General features: G+C 49.1%; 1 pseudogene; it reads left to right on the top strand.

The window, feature by feature from the left end:
• The first annotated feature begins 7,029 nt into the window (after positions 1–7,029).
• Positions 7,030–16,310, top strand: part of LOC115642032 — a 28,169-nt pseudogene continuing 18,888 nt past the window's right edge.

Below are 16,310 nucleotides of genomic sequence, written 5' to 3'. Positions count from 1 at the left end.
AAGCTCCAGTGTGGATTTGTGTCTTCGAGTTCATTGTTGGCTCAAGTAGGTCTTGATTGGGCACTTAATTTGCACATTCCTTTCTCAAGAAGCTGACCAAATGCTTTACTAAGACTACTTAGAAATCAAGCAAACATGCAACTAAGATAACTAGCTGATTGCCCTGCTTTCTCAGTATGAATTAGGAGCAGTTCCTCCCCTCCATTGCACCCACCTACCTGTGTTTCCTCATGACAGATCCTTTGTTGCTGCCTAGGCCAGTGTCCTTTGTTCCTGTGAGGCTGGGCTGGGATTGTCCCATACATGCCCTGATGAGGTGTGAACTGCCTCTCTGCTCTTGGAGAGTTTTTGCCTGGACTTATTTTAAGCCATGAGGATACATTTTCAGCCTCATAACTACACACATGAAATTATAACCTATAACATCACTGTAACAACAATGCTCAGTGCATCATGAGCCTTCTGAAGACACCCAACGTGACAAACTTTGCATTAGATACCACACAATCATTTTATAAGGATGAACATGGGGGTGCAGAGTGTTCCCTTGAGGTACAGAATGTCACACTGCCTTCACAGCCCTAGAAGCCTCTGAAGTCAGAAGTGATGAATCAAAGAAATGTAGGACTTGAAGGGACCTTTGAGAGGTCTTCTACTCCAGTCCCCTGCACTAAGGTAGGACTAAATATTATCTAGACCAGGGTTTCTCAAACAGGTATTGCCGCTTGTGTAGGGAAAGCCCCTGGCCAGTGGGAGCTGCAATTGGCCGGACCTGTGGATGGGACATGTAAACACACCGGACCAGCCTGTTAGGGGCTTTCCCTACACAAGTGGTAACCCCTGTTTGAGAAAACCTGATCTAGACCACCTCTGACAGATGTTTGTCTAACGTCCTCTTAAAAACATCCAGTGATGGAGATCCCACAACTCCCTAGGTAATTAGTTCCAGTGCTTAACTAACCTTACAGCTAGGAAGTTTTCCTAATGTCCAACCTAAATCTACCTTGCTGCAATTTAAGCCTCTTGCTTCTTGTCCTGTCCTTAGTAGTTAAGAAGAACAATTTATCACCCTCTTCTTTAAGTACTTGAAGACTGTTATTATGTGTGTCTCCCCACAATTCCTGCCACCCCTGGTTTTCTCCAAACTAGACAACCCCAGTTTTTTCAGGTTTTTCTCGCAGGTCATGTTTTCTAGACCTTTAATCATTTTTGTTGCTCTCTTCTGGACTTTCTCCAGTTTGTTCAATTATTTCCTGAAAATTGGTGCCCAGAATTGGACACACTGCTCCAGTTGAGGCATTATCGATGTTGAGTAGAGTGGAAGAATTACTTCTCATGTCTTGCTTACAACATTCCTGCTAATATATCCCAGAATTATGTTGGTTTTTTTTCCCGAACAGTAGTACATTGTTGATTCAAAATTTTGTTTGCGATCCACTCTAACGCCCGGATCCTTTTCTGTAGAAAAGGCAGTCATTAATCCTTTCTAGGCAGTCATTTCCCATGTTGTGCAAGTGAAATAAGACTCTTGTTGAGGTAGGGGTGTGTGTGTGTGTGTGTGTTCCTGCTCAGGGGTGTGTGTGTGTGTGTGTGTGTGTGTGTGAGAGAGAGAGAGAGAGAGAGAGAGAGAGAGAGAGAGAGGTGGCTATTGGATTGCAGTGTGGAGTGAATTTAGCTATTTATCCACTGTAGGTCATCAGCAGGGAACATACCTAGAATCTTCTGCACTAAAAGCATGAGCCTTATACGCCTTTAGCTAAAGGACATGCTTCTCTAGTATGCTTCTCTATATTCTTATTCTCTTATGTGAAAGTAACTAGAGAGCTACATTTCCCTAGTGTGGGTCATGGCTGCCCACAGTGGGAAGCAAGTGGGGCAATTTGCCCAGACCCCGCAGAGGCCCCGCAAGCCGTGGCCCGACGGCGGTCCAGGTCTTCGGCGGCATTTCGGAGGCAGGGGGCCCTTCAGTGCTGCTGAAGAAGTGGAGCAACTGAAAGGCCCCCTGCTGCTGAAATGCCACCAAAGTCCTGGACTGCCGCCAGTTGAGTACAAGTGCTGCAACTCCCCTGATTTGCCCCAGGCCCCCTGAATCCTCTGGGTGGCCCTGGTGTGGGTTACTTGAGGGTAGAAAGTGGTCAGAGTGGGGGGACTTTTAAAGAGCTGGGAGGGAAGTGGACATGTGTTACTGATAAGTAACTGTCTGATCTTAGTTTTGTAACCCTTGTTTGTTCATCTTATTTAAGCACCAATTATATACAACTCTCACCTGATGTGTCAGATCTCCCAGGAGGGTGTAAACTGCAGCATAAGGTCTGTCTGATTCCCTGTTGCCCTGTGAGGGCACCCAGCACACTGCAGGGGTTACAGAAGATAATAAATAATAAAGGGCCCACCCCCTTAGTGGGATCAGTTACTGACTCCAGTGAGGGGAACTTGGCCCAAAGACTCTGTTTCCAGAGACAGGAGATAAGGGTACTAAAGAGGAAGATGCTGTGACTGAGTGTGTGTCACTTTTGCTTTTGGTCTTGTTTCTGGTTAATAAAGAAGCTGCCAGGGTCAGAATCCCAGAGCTTGTCTTCTGAGCAGCCATGGGACGCTGAGGCTTCGCATTCCCTCCAAGTAAGTAGAACCGAGTGAGTGATGACAGAGCCATGATGTATGGGAGAGTGTGGCAGGCAAGCCGCTATCCTCTGAATAGCTGGGAGTAGCCAGCTGGCAACTTACTGGAGATGCCAGGGAGGGGAAGCTAGAAGGGTTATGTCCTCAGGTACTTTGGAGGTTCCCTGGCCTATCAGGGTACATCTACACAGCCTGTGGCAGGGACCCTCCAATCCTGCCTTGACAGACTCAGGCTTATGCTACCATGATAAAAAGAGCTGTGTAGACAGCACTTTTAAGTTGTGGTTTGGACCAGCTGAGGCCCATCCCCACCCCAGACTTCAGAGCCTGACCTCCCGTCCAAGCCACAACTTAGAAGCTCTGTGTACACAGCTACTTTTAGCACAGTACCACGAGCCCGAGTGTGTCGAGCTGGGTTCTGAGCCTTGCTGCTGCAGTCTGCTGCACGGTGTAGATGGACATTCTGCTACCAGTTCGGTTGCACAGATGGACAGAAAGCAGCTGCAGCACCAACTGTTGGCTAAACAGATTAGCAAGATACATACTCTCCTGCAAACTTATTGTGCATCTGTCCCTACAGCAGCCTGGCTCATGGGAGCCCTGGCATTGGTCAGCATGGACCATGTCTTAACTTCTGCCTCTCTATGCTAAAGTAAGGACTGTCAGATTCTGGAGACCAGGTGGCCAATACATTCTTATTTTGTTTTGAAAAGGCTGCCTGGCATTACTGCAAATACTCACTGAGAGTATTGTTCCTTGAAGGAGTAAAGAACAAACCTCCAACTGGAGTCTGGCTCTGCTGGACTTACTACAGCGAGCCATGGAAAATAACGGGGATCTCTGGCACCCAAAGGCCTAGTTTTGGAGCCACGGGTCTGCCCCTGTGGAACTATGTAGTTCCTTGGGACCCAGCACACTACAGGGATCTCTCCAAAGGGACTGGTTACAGGCAGGGCCGGTGCTTCCATTCAGGCGACCTAGGCAGTTGCCTAGGGCACCAGGATTTGGGAGGGCATCATTTTGCGGCCCTCAGCGGCAATTCGGCGGCGGGGGGTTCTTCTATGCTCCGGGTCTTCCGTGGCAATTCTTCAAGGGGTCCTTCACTCTCTCCGGGACCCGCTGCTGAAGTGCCCCAAAGACCGGGAGCGCGGAAGGACCCCCCGCCGCCAAATTGCAGCCGACTGGGAGGGCGGAAGGACACCCGCCTAGGGCACCAAAAACCCTGGCGCCGCTGCTGGTTACAGGCTGCCACATAGACCAGACCCTGTGAAGCCATGACACCCTGCCTCAGGTCATTGAGAAGCCACTCAGACTCCAGCCTCCCAGCTGCCTCCTACAGAGCATCAGAGGATGAGACTAGAATGGAAAAATCCAGTGCCTAGTTTCCATTCTCCCCACATCAATGAGGTCCAGTGCCCTGATCCTAATTCTGATGTCCTAAGTCCCAGGATAAATCCAGGGTAACTCCAATCAAAGTAAACCAATGGAGTCATTCCAAATATACATCAGTGTAACTGAGATTAGGGTCAGACTCATACAAAGGTGCTTAGAATCCTTTATTTAGTAATATCTCCCTGTGGTGTTTATTGCCATATCTTAGATTTTAAACAAGTTTTGTTCATCTTCTCTCAAGTGTTTTTCCTCCTTGGACTGTTCTGGTTTCTGCCACCAGTGAGTGCCCTAGGGACAAACAGAATTGGTAAGTTCTCAGGTAAGTGAAACATAATGCCTTGTGTAACGTTTCTGTGCCCATAATAAGTGAGTCCCATAGAGAGCTGGTATTGGTTTGGCAGCTCTGAGCAGCATTATCTGGACTGTAATGTGGGGGTTCGCTGCATCTGGGTCATTAGGAGTAGCGGAATGCCCAAAGGGGTGGATAAACTTCAGGTTCTAAACAGGCCCTGAAGGGAAAACCCAGAATTTTGAGAAGAGGAAAGTTTGGGTATCAGGGGTAATTCCTCCTTCTCTGTGTTTGTTTATTCATTCACTCCCTCTGTCACTCCTCAAGGTGTTCTAGTTTTAGTCTGCTCATACTCTGTCCCATGGTGGACAAGAACCTCTTTCTGCTGCCATGTCCCACTGAGAGGTCTTTTAATAGTGTCACTAGACCATACTGAAAAGCCAGAGGTGGGCCCAGAAAGCAGTAGCTGGAGACTTCCTCTACTGGACTGCAGTACCTGGAGGTCTGTCAGAAAGGAGTGAGGGAGAATGAAGTAGAAGTAACTCTGGGTCTGTCCTTTTGGCAGCTTTCCATTTAAAAAGCTTGTCAGGGTTCCCTCCCCACTCTGAACTGTGGGGTACGCATGTGGGGACCCACATGAAAGACCCCCTAAGATCATATTCTACCCGCTTAGGTTAAAAGCTTCCCCAAGGCACAAATTCCTTTCCTTGTCCTTGGACGGTATTACTGCCACCACCAAGTGAGTCATACAAAAATTCAGGAAAGGGTCACTTGGAGTCCATATTCCCCCAAAATATTTCCCCAAGCCCCTTCACCCCCTCTCCTGGGGAGGCTTGAGAATAATATACTAACTAATTGGTTACAATGTAAGCACAGACCAAACCCTTTGGTTTTCAGGACACTGAAAATTAATCAGGTTCTTAAAAGGAGAATTTTATCATAAAGAAAAAAGTAAAAGAATCACACCTGTAAAATCAGGATGGAAGGTAACTTTACAGGGTAATATAAAGATTTAAAACACAGAGGATTCCCCTCTGGACTCAGCATCACAGTTACAAAACAGGAATAAAATGATCTCTTAGCACAGGGAAAATTCACAAGATAAAACAAAAGATAATCTAATGCATTTCCTTGCTTCACTTACAATATCTGTAATTCTTAGATGGATTATTCCAGCTATGTTTTCAGAAGATGTTGTCCCTTCTTGGCTTCTCTCTCCATCCTGAGAGGGAACAACTTAAGAGAACAACAAACAAAATCTCCCTCCCCACTCCCCACCCCGATTTGGAAATATCTTCTTTCCTTATTGGTCCTTCTGGTCAGGTGCCAAACAGGTTAATCGAGCTTCTTAACCCTTACAGGTAAAGCGATTCAGTACAGCTGCAAGGAGGAATTTTACGGCAAAGCTGTTAATTTTCAGTTGCAATTCTGTAATACTGAGATCATGATCAAATTCATGTAGAAACTAGAAGCACTGGGAAATCCTACAAATGGACCTAAATCCTGAGAGACATTGAGGACTGGCAGCCAGGGCCAGCTCGAGACCAAATGGCGTGTGCCCCCACCCCTTCCATTTGTTACACATTTAAATACCTTATTTTTTATTGCATTTGTAGCCCATTTCATGACTTTGATACATGATTTATCCCTGTCTCATAAGACTAACTGGTGATACTAGGATTGCCAGGCACCCAGTTTTTGACCGGAGTGCCCAGTTGAAAAGGTACCTTGGCGGCTCTGGATAGCACTGCTGACCTGGCCATTAAAAGTCTTTTTGTCAGTGCATTGGGGCTAAGGCAAGCTCCCTGCCTGCCCTGGCTCTGTGCAGTTCCCCAGAAGCAGTGGGCATGTCTGGCCTCTAGGCGCAGTGGCGATCAGTGAAGCTCCAAGTGCTGCTGCCGCTTCCAGGGCCAGCTCCACGGCTCCCATTGGTCAGGAACTGTGGCTTATGGGATCTGTGGGGGTGGTGGCTGTGGGCATGGGCAGCCACCTGGCTGTGCCTCCGCCTAGGGGCTGAACATGCCGACTACTTGCCTTAGCCTTGCTGCGCCACCGACTGGGAGCTGTCTGAGGTAAGCTCTGCCTGGCCAGAGCCCCCTCCCTGAACCCCCAGCCCCAGTTTGGAACCCCGTCTCGCACCCTAACTCCCTTCCAGATCCCAAGCCCCCACTTGCACCCTAACTCCCTGGACCAGGTCAGAACCCCCTTCTGCACCCTAATTCTCTCCCAGACAATGCACCCTCACCCGTATCCCAACCCCTTGCCCCAGGTTGGAACACCCTCCTGCACCCAAACTCCCTCCCAGAGCCTGCACCCCGCATCCTCTCCCACGCTCCAATGCCCTGCCTTAGCCCTGAGCCTCCTCCCGAACTCCAAACCTCTTGGCCCCAACCTGGAGCCCCCTCCAGCACCCCCAACCCCCTGGTCCAGCCCTGAGCCTGCTTCTGCATTCCAAACCCTTTGGCCCAAGACTGAAGTTTACTATTAAAAATTATTTTCATTTAGATTAAAAAATATAATAGGGAAAATTTCTAGCTGCATTAAGATTTTCAAGCTCCTTTTCTTTTTTACTGGGCCTTAATTTTTGGTCTGAACAAAGTCGATCCAGTCCTTTTTACTCTATCCACTGCTTGACAGTATCTCTCTCCACCGCCAACGTTTTATTGCTATTTTTCCTTGCAGGCATATGTCAGACTGAGTCTCTGGGAAGAGAATTCATCACCTCCTACATGGAGGACTGTGGGAACCCTAGTCAATTTGAAGTGCAAATTAATGGCTACTTTGCCTTCACTTCAGTGTCTGTGTCCATCACCAATTACCCATTTGAGGATAAGATTATGGTAAATCAGGGAGAGATGCTGCGGGTCAGGCTACCAGAGTCAGTGGGAATTAAGGGCTCTACCAAGTTCTCCAAGATGGTCCTAGTCAAGGCTGACAAAGATATCTCAGTAGTGTCTGTCAGCAACAAACATGTGAGTCCTGAGACCACTGTGCTGTATCCTGTCTCCAGCTTGGGAAATGAATACTATATAGTGACTCCCTCTACACAATCTTTAGCTAGTTACCCAGAGTTTTCTGTTATGACGTACGAAGACCGCAACTCCGTGAAGGTCCATGTGAAAGGTAAATTACGTTACGAAAAAAATGTCTACTCCACTGGCACCAAACTGGAAATTAAGCTCTTTGCTTTCCAAGGCTACCAGTTTCAAGGCATAACCAATCTGTCTGGCACTAGGATTGTCTCAGAAAAGCCAGTGGCCGTCTTGGTTGGGCAGGTTTGTTTTTGTAATAATACAAAATGCAACCATGTCTTTGAGCAGCTCCTACCAGTTTGCAGCTGGGGTAGAACATACATCATTCCTCCCTTACCCTGGCAGACAGTAGATGAAATAGTCTATATCACTGCTTCCCAGAGCACAACTATGTTGTATCAACTAGGGGAACAGCCAGAGACTGTTACTCTAGCAGGAGGCAGCGTACTCCAGCGTCCTGTCAAGCCCTTGATCCCAGTCTCCATCTCTGCTAATGTGAGCATCCAGGTGGTGTTCTACAGCGTGGGCGCAGCTGTCCCTAATTCCTTCCATGCCTTCCTGATGAATGTTCCAGATGTTGCCAGTTACTGCCAGATGTATTCTATAAATGCCCAGGAGGGCTTCAAGAACTTTGCCTTAATGGTGGCCAATACATCAGAGACTGGCGCCATCATCCTAGACAATCAGCCTCTAAGTGATGTGGTGTGGAGCCGAGTTTTTTGGCACTGAGTTCGTTTGGGGCATGCGTCCACTTGGACTTGCCATCAGCTCCCATGCTGTGGAACATCCCAGCTCTCCATTTGTGCTCCTGAGTGTTGGCACTGCCGCCATGGACAGCTATGGGATTCCGGGTTCCTGCAGGAAGAACGAGTAGCATGGGTTTTAAATCTACTTTGACTGCAGTTTGTGTTCACACTGTAAAGAAAACAGTGTCATAACTAGGGAGGCAACACTGGGCCTGGTGTAAAGGCTGTTGATTCTGATGGGGCTCCATTGAGTTACACCAGCTGAGAATTTGACCCAACATACCATCCTAGGCCACCACTAGCAACAGTTACTCAGGCTATGTCCATACTACAGAAGCGACAGCAGCACAGCTACGGCGCTGCAGCTGTGCCTCAGTAGCACTGTAGTGTAGACACTTGGAACAGCGATGGAAAGGGTTTTTCTATCACTGTAGTTAATCCACCACACCAGAGGTGGTATCTAGATTGATGGAAGAATTCTTCTGTGAACCTAGTGTAACCCTTCTGCCTGTCTGAATTGGCAGCAACAAGGGCCGGGTTCAGTATCCAGGGGTTCCGTTTCAATAACACAATGCATAACCAGCTCGAGCCCCCACCCAGTGACCTGGGACACTTACATACCACACCCCCCTGGGTGCCTCTAGGAGGCAATACTTCCCCTCTCGCAAGCACGGGAGTCTGAGTGTAGCAAAATCTTTTTAATAAGGGAAGGAAACAATGCGGCATCCCACTGGAGAAACACCACAAACAGGATTTTAACACAAACCATAAACAAAAAAAAACCCCACCCCCAGGTACGTTTGGCAATGTCCTTTTCCCCTTAGGGTCTTAAGTCCAATCACCCCAAAGTCCAACAACCCAAAAGTCTCTGGTCAGTGCCACCCCAGAATTCAAGAGTTTATCTGCAGAGTTTTACCCCCCCCCCAGCCTGGGTGGAAAGGGGGGGGAAGTCCACACAGAGTGTTAAGGGGCACCTTACGTAGGACAGGGCCAACTGTTCCGCATCTCCATGGAGTTCTTCTGTAGTCTTCACCACAACCAGCTCCACCACACCAGCTGTGCCACTCCTCCAGCTGTCCCTGCAAACCACTTCACTCCACTCACTGTTCCATGGGCTGCTCCAACACACTGCAAACTGCTCTGCCCTGCTAGACACTTAATGATAGGTCTTCAGGCTCCCCCATAGTTAACACAGCACTCCATGATCTTAAATCAGTTTTTTCAGTTCTTAGTAGGGGAGCCCTGGTGCACTATTGGCCCAACATGAATTCAGCTCAGCAGTCTCTAGATGGACTCCTAATAGAACCAAAAATTAGCTTTACTGTTTAACATTGGAGAGAGAAAGATGCACAATTAGTGTTCCAGGCCCCCAAAGGGGGCCCCTACCATTAGATACACACACTAGTCCCCAACCTCTCTCAATTCATGGGGTTTTGGAACCCATGTCCCATGTTTAGCAAGTACCACCCAACTGAGGTTGAGTCATTTCTGTCACAAAGCAGTCCCACGGCTCCCCATTCACACAATCAGGATGACAAACTTTTTTTCCTCCTGCCCAATAACAAAGAAATTAGGGATCCCAGAGCTGTTAAAATAACCATCCCAGGCTGCTGTGGGGTTATGCTAAGTGGGGGGGTGGATGCCAATGCAAACACTCGAAATCTCTTTCCACACTCTGAAATTCTTGAAATTCTTTCCACACTCTCTACAATTCACCACCAGATGTCAGGGTAGTGCTCATCCTGACTCTGCTTACATCAGTAGTGTCAACACTGGGCTTAGGAGTCCTTAACTATGTCTCTCAGGGGTGTGAAGATCTAGCTATGTCACTCACCCCTGAGCGACATAGCTAGATCTACCTAAGTTTTAGGCTTAGTCCAGGCCTAAGATTGTGCCTGTGTTGCCAGCTGAACTGAACTAGTTTCATCCCAGCTCATGCAGTTAGGTAGATGCTCACCAGCTGTTCTGAACTGATTTAAGAACTGTTGCACTTTTTCTCCTACACTTGGTTGTAATGCCTGCTGGGTACCCAAGAGAGTTTTGTGATTGTTTCTTACCCCTGTGCATGTGGCGGGGAATAGAAAGGGTGGAGGAAAAGGTAGCTTTATGCCACCTTTGTGCTCTGTGCATTCTGGGACCATGCAGAGTTGCTGTAATTTACCCTCTGCTTCCCATGGCCCCTGAGAACCAGGAAGTAGCTGTAGTATGGCATATTCTGACCACATCCTTGATCTGCCTTGCATATGAAGCCAAGATCATGTAAAGGCCCTTAAACCAGTTCCACACTAGCTGTGGAGGGTCCCTCCACAGGGAAAATCCTTAGGAGCCATTTACACCCACTTTAACCACCTTTTCCAGGCCAGAGCAACATAAGGCTTCTAGTGTAACTGAGGCCCGCTCAACACCTGAAACTTCAGTAAACCATCACTGTACCTATTGGGTTTTGGGAAGTGGGTGGGTGGAAGCCCGCTCACTGCTAAAAGATCCCTCCCCAGCCTAAGGGGAGGATCTACAGCACCTCAGAACCCAACTGAGTTCAGGAGACAACTAATAAAAGAACAGGGACAGGAGTGTGGTCAGAGGGTCAAAAGAAGGGAGCCTGATGGGGACACCGAGCAGAGAACCCTGGACAGTGCCCACTGCTCCTCGAAGGCATCAAGAGAGCCGGTGGACGTCGCCCAGAGGAACTCGGCCCGGATGCATGAACGGATAGAGGATCGGAAACAAGCCCTACAGTCGCAGGAGTCTCCCTTGGCCAACCTCCTCTCCCTGGTTGTGTAGATGGCCATTTTAGCCAGGGCTAGGAGGAGGATGACTTTGTGGGGCCACGGATAGGGAGTGCATAGAGAAGGCGGTGAGGGGAAAAGTGCAGCCAGAAACACAACAGTATGTTTGTGAGGAGCCGGTACAGGGGCTCAGTCATCACTGTACCTATTGGGTTCCGGGAGCTGGGCGGGCAGAAGCCTGCCCATTGCTAACGGATTCCCTCCCCAGCCTAAGGGGAGGATCTACAGGACCTCAGAACCCAACTGATTCTGGGGGACAACTAATCACTGTAGGGGGGTGGTAACCCACTCTTGTCCGGAGGAGTTTGAAAGCAGCACAGGTGAGAGCTGTGGCTGGGGCAAGAAGCCTGGGCTGATTGGGAAAAATAGGCTCAGTTGTGGCCATGCCCCAGTCAGGCCCAGCTGGCCTCTATAAGAGGCAATGAGCCAGGACCCAATTCCTTTCTCTCTGTTTGCAGAGGGAGATGGGCCTGGCTGCAGGGAACTAGAGACAGGGTACCTGAATGAAGCAGGGCTGGGGAAAGGCAGAGGAGCTGGGGAGCTCCAGCCTGGAAAACCCAGGCTGTGGTCTAGCAGAAGGCAAATAGGTACTGGGGGTTGCAGAGGGCAGTGCAGGGGTAGGCAAAGGCACCAGGTCCAAACCCAACCTTGCCAGTGATGAGTAGGCTGATACTGCAGTCTGCCCCAGGGCGGGGGGCCTAGACAACGACTGGGGCAGTAGCTGTATACTGAGGCGAGGTGGAGATAGTGGGTGGGGGTTCCCCAGGGAGGGGAGATCCTAAGACTGAGGGATTACTGCCAGCTGGCAGTGCCCCAGATAACAGGGCACTGGGTCCAAGAGGGACACGGGAGCCAAGCGGTAGCGGGACACTGGCCTGCAGAGGGTGCTTCAATGGCTGGAAAGCTAATTCCTGGAAGAGACCAGCAGGAGGCGCCGCAGGGGTGAGTCTATGCAAGCTTACAATCACCCAGACTAAGCCTCAGCGTAGGCAACAATAGGTCAACAGAAGAATTCTTCTCTTGTCCTAGCAACCACCTCTCAGAGGTGGATTTACTACAGCAAGGGAAGAACCCTTCCATCACTGCAGTCTGCGTCTACACTACAGTGGCACAGCTGCACCTGCGCCACTTTGGTGTTTCTAGTGCAGACATATCTTGATGAGACTCAGGTCTTTTAGAAGTACAATAGCAGGGTTAGAACAGTTCCTGGGAAAGGAAACTTCTTGAGTACAAATGTAACAACAGTTATCTTGGTTATCACCATGGATCAAACCCAGGACCTTGTAACTGCATGACCCTCACTGTTTGAGCTAAAGGACAAACTCTCATAGATAGGAGCTGTAGAAGAACCAGACCCATGGTGGACCAGCCCCTAGAGGACACATAACACACACTGATCAGTGAGATACACAAAGTATTAACCAGGTGATGTGTGGACACACACTAGGCTTTCAGGGCCGAATGTATTGCTAACTGATTACAGACTCAGTTGAAAGTTGTCAGATAGACAGGGCTTAAGGGCTCAATGGAGTTGAAGGAAGAAAGCACCTGCCGGGTTTCAGTAGATTATCAAGTTTGTATTGTAGTAGGAAGAAAGGACGGCCCTTGTGGCTAAAATGCTAGGCTAGGACTCAAGTGATGAAGCTTCTATTCCCAGCTCTGTCATAGAGTCCCTGTGTGTGTGGCCTTAGGTGTGTCACTTAGGCCAAGATTTTCAAAATTCCCTTGTGATTTTGGTTGCCTAACCTGAGACCTTGAAGTGGCCTGATATTCAGAGTGTGAGTGCTCAGCACTTCTGAAAGTCAGGGCCCTTTAAAGATGTCTCAAATCATGAGACACTTTGGAAAGCCTTAGCCCTGCAGATGTTGACTTGATGTAATTGTCCTGCCTCTCTTTCTGTTGCTAGATGTTACCTTTAAATTCCAGACTGAGACTTTACTGATAAAAGAGCCATTGGAGATGTGCAAAGATGTCTTTCTGCAGGTATGTGGAAGGGGTTTATTTGGGCTTTGAGGGTTTTCACAAAGAGTACACAGAAAACTTTGAGCCTTTGAGCCTGAGGATTCTCTGCTTATCCAGGGTTTACCTCTGACTTCACAGAATCAGTCCAAGAGAAACTGCTTTTGAAAACTCGACCGTATCATGCTTAGGTGTGTGACACCCCCACTGTACATCAGAGTTCTGCAGTTAAGGCATCAGCCAGAGATACAGGAGGTCAGAGTTCGGTTCCCATCTCTGCCCTAGACTCACTGTGTGACTTTGGGCAATTTGCTCAGTCACTCTGTGCATCCGTTTCCCACTTGTAGAAGGAGGATATAATAATCCTTACAAGGCTCCTGTGAGGAAGGGAAGAAGAAAGTCATCAATATACATAAAAGCTTCAATACTATGTGAAATATCAGCGTGTCTGTGGGCTTCACCACACTTAGCCTTCACATGTCATAATCTGTAGGCATTCCAGTGGGACGGCCAACCAGCAGTAGGTCAAAGCAAGATCACTCTATGGAACCATTAACCTTAATTTTGGATGGCATTTTCATGCTTGCAGAAATAACCCATTTCCTCTGATTGTTCTGCAGGGCAGCAACAGTGAATTTTGCTCCTTCATGAATTCAACCTTGGTGAATTTGGAGACCATGTGTGCACAGGACAGAGCAGTATCGCTAAAGGTGAGAAGTTCTGCCCCCTTGTGTGTGGGTGCTCTATGCGCAAATGCCCTGAGCAGTGGAATAGCAGTCTCACTTTGGGGGGAATTGTGGCTGCTCTTCAGAAAAGGGGGGTGTATGTGCGTGCATGTGCATGCTCTCTAGCTTAAGTGGCAGGGGATCTGGGTTCTGTCCCCACTGGTCCTAGGAAGATCCAAATTCCTTCTGGGGACAACACAGAGAGAACCTAGATGCCTGCTGATTTGCTGCAATGTTCTCTGGCACGCACACTGAAGGGACCAGGGATGAGGAGTGAATAACACAGGGTGTTAGCTCTACCCTGGTTTCAGCTTACTATAGAGTCCTGAGCAAGTCTCAGTAGCCTCACTCGTTCTGTAAAGGGCTCCCTTTTTGAGAATGCTATAATCCCTCTGAGTTGGGAAGGTCACTATGAACCCGTATGTCCCTAAGAGGGTCATTGTTCCCCTGGTAGTCTGAAGAATGTGTCTCATGAACCACTGAAATCCTCTCTCCTTCTCAGGGTGTTTCCTTTCTCAATCCCAGGAAGTTGCTTGCCCCTTTGGTTCCTTTCTGAATAGCTCCATCCTGGTGGCAACGAGAGCAAGGGGGAAGTGGCCTCCGCTGTGACGTTCCTTTTTCAGAATGTGGAATTGGCTGCACTGATGTCTGCTTTAAAGTCTCTGGAGAATACGACCCAGACCGTGACAACAGAGTCTATGGGTGAGGAGGATGGGAGGCTCCCACATTGCCATGTTGTCGCTCTCTTTGTGTTTATAACCCAGCCATAGGTGGCAGGTGAAGGAGCCATTGAGAGAGGCTAACCATTACAAGAGACTAGCCCCCATCCTCTCCCTCTGTGCCCAAGGCCCTGCCCCTCCTCTTCTACCCCTTCTTCCACTGGAGCCCAGAGCAACCTGTGCCCACCCGGCCCTCCATGCTACCCCAACCCCGGAGTGCCAGGCAGGCAGCACAACAGGAGCACCCTCAGCCCTGGAGTACCAGGAAGCCAGAGCATCTCTAGCGCCTTGTTAGCACCAGTCCCAGCCTGCCTGCCCAGCCTCTCAGCCATAGTAGAGCGGGAAGGGAACTGGAAGTAGGCAGGAGGGGATCTGGGGGCAGAGCATGGGTGGGGCCACACAAGGCTGTTTGGGGAGGCACAACCTTCCCCGGCCTATGCTACCCACCAGCCATAAACCCAGCCCTGGGGCTTTGCAGCAATAACAGCTGCCTGAGAGGATTTTAAAAGCAATGCCAATCTCCTGTCACTACAGGCAGCTGCCATTGTTTCCTCCTTTCGCTCCCTGTCCCAGCAATACCCCTTCTTGCTGCTTCCCCTGCTAAAGCGCAGAGCTGAGGCAGCAGGGAGAAGCTGCCTTCTGCCTCTTGGCACAGTGACATCTTCATGGAGACACAGGGATGATGGATCATAGGAGGTCAGCCAGAGGGGCTCAGGGAAGCACAGAGAAATGGAGGTGAGGAGAAAGGGGGAGGGGCTGGTGGGATTCAGAGAGAGTGGCGCTCCAAACTTGCCTTGCCCTTGCAGCAAGAGGCTTTGCCATTTTCCTCCCAGCTATCAAGACGCTCCTCATCCCAGCTGCAGATTCCTGTGATGAGGTCTTCAGGCTGAGAGCTCAGGAGAAGACAATGGACATTCGGTGCAATACGGTCACCAGAGCACGCACAGAAGGTACCATCCTGGTGCTTCCCAGGCACTCCCCTCTTTAACTAGACACCAAACCCCAGCCCTAGTTCTCCCTTTCTCCTTGTCCCAGGCTGGCTTGCTCACCTCTGTTATCCTGACACTAGTGTGGACCTTGTTGGCTGAGTCAGTGTTTCTCAGGCCATTGAGCTCTGCAGAGCCCTTCATTCCTGTTTGTCCCTCAGCATGAAAACCGAGCAATGGGAGGGGCAGGAAGGAGAGAGAAGCTTTGATAGGCATATAAATTGGTCCAGAGAATGGAAAGATCAGAGATCCATTAGCCCAGCACATGATGTCCTAATGATGAGCCCAGCTAGGCCTCAAGTTGACTTGTATGACTTCCTGGAATGGAACCAGGATAATATTTACCAATTTTAGTCCAATTTTCAGGCCAGTATGACCTAATTGGGACTGGTTCTTAATTCTTTATCATCAGGGAAAACTCCTCACTAACCAACCCCTCTACCTCTCCTAACCAAGAAAAACTGTGGCTTCACCTCAGTGCCTTTCACCTAGGGCTGTCTACCTAGCTGGATAATGTGCAGTACGGGGTATGATTTCTAAAGCACACTAATGTACTGTGCATTAATAGGTCAGTATAGACCCTACTAGTGTGCACTAAAGGTTCCCTAGTGTACTTTAATGTATGTTAGTGCACTTCAGGAATCACACTCCCATAGTGAACGCCAGATGTTTCCAGCACAGAAGGGCTTCTGTGGAAGAAGAGGGAGGAGGCAACATACTTTAGTGGTTATAGCTCAAACTGCTAGCCAGGACTCCTGGGTTCTTTTCCTGGCTCTGCCGCAAACTCGCTGTGACCTTTGGCACCTGGCTTGCTCTTTCTTTGTCTCAGTGTCCCTGTCTCTATGATGAGGCATCATTTCATGTTTTCAGCTTCTGTAGCTGTTGCTTTTATTTCCTACTCCATCCTGGGCTCCATCATTAACAAGAGATTTCTCAACGAGGAAGATCTAACAACTGATGAGAAATTGAGGAATTTTCACCTGAATTCCAGGGTAGTGAGTGGGGAGACCCAGGAACATCTCCAAACCTGTGAACTTCACCCTGCGCCATAGACAGG

The sequence above is a fragment of the Gopherus evgoodei genome, unplaced genomic scaffold (genome assembly GCF_007399415.2).
Source record: "Gopherus evgoodei ecotype Sinaloan lineage unplaced genomic scaffold, rGopEvg1_v1.p scaffold_37_arrow_ctg1, whole genome shotgun sequence".
In the NCBI taxonomy this organism is placed as follows: domain Eukaryota; kingdom Metazoa; phylum Chordata; order Testudines; family Testudinidae; genus Gopherus; species Gopherus evgoodei.
The sequence above is the reverse complement of the archived record's forward strand: the minus strand, read 5'-3'. Positions and strand labels throughout refer to the sequence as shown.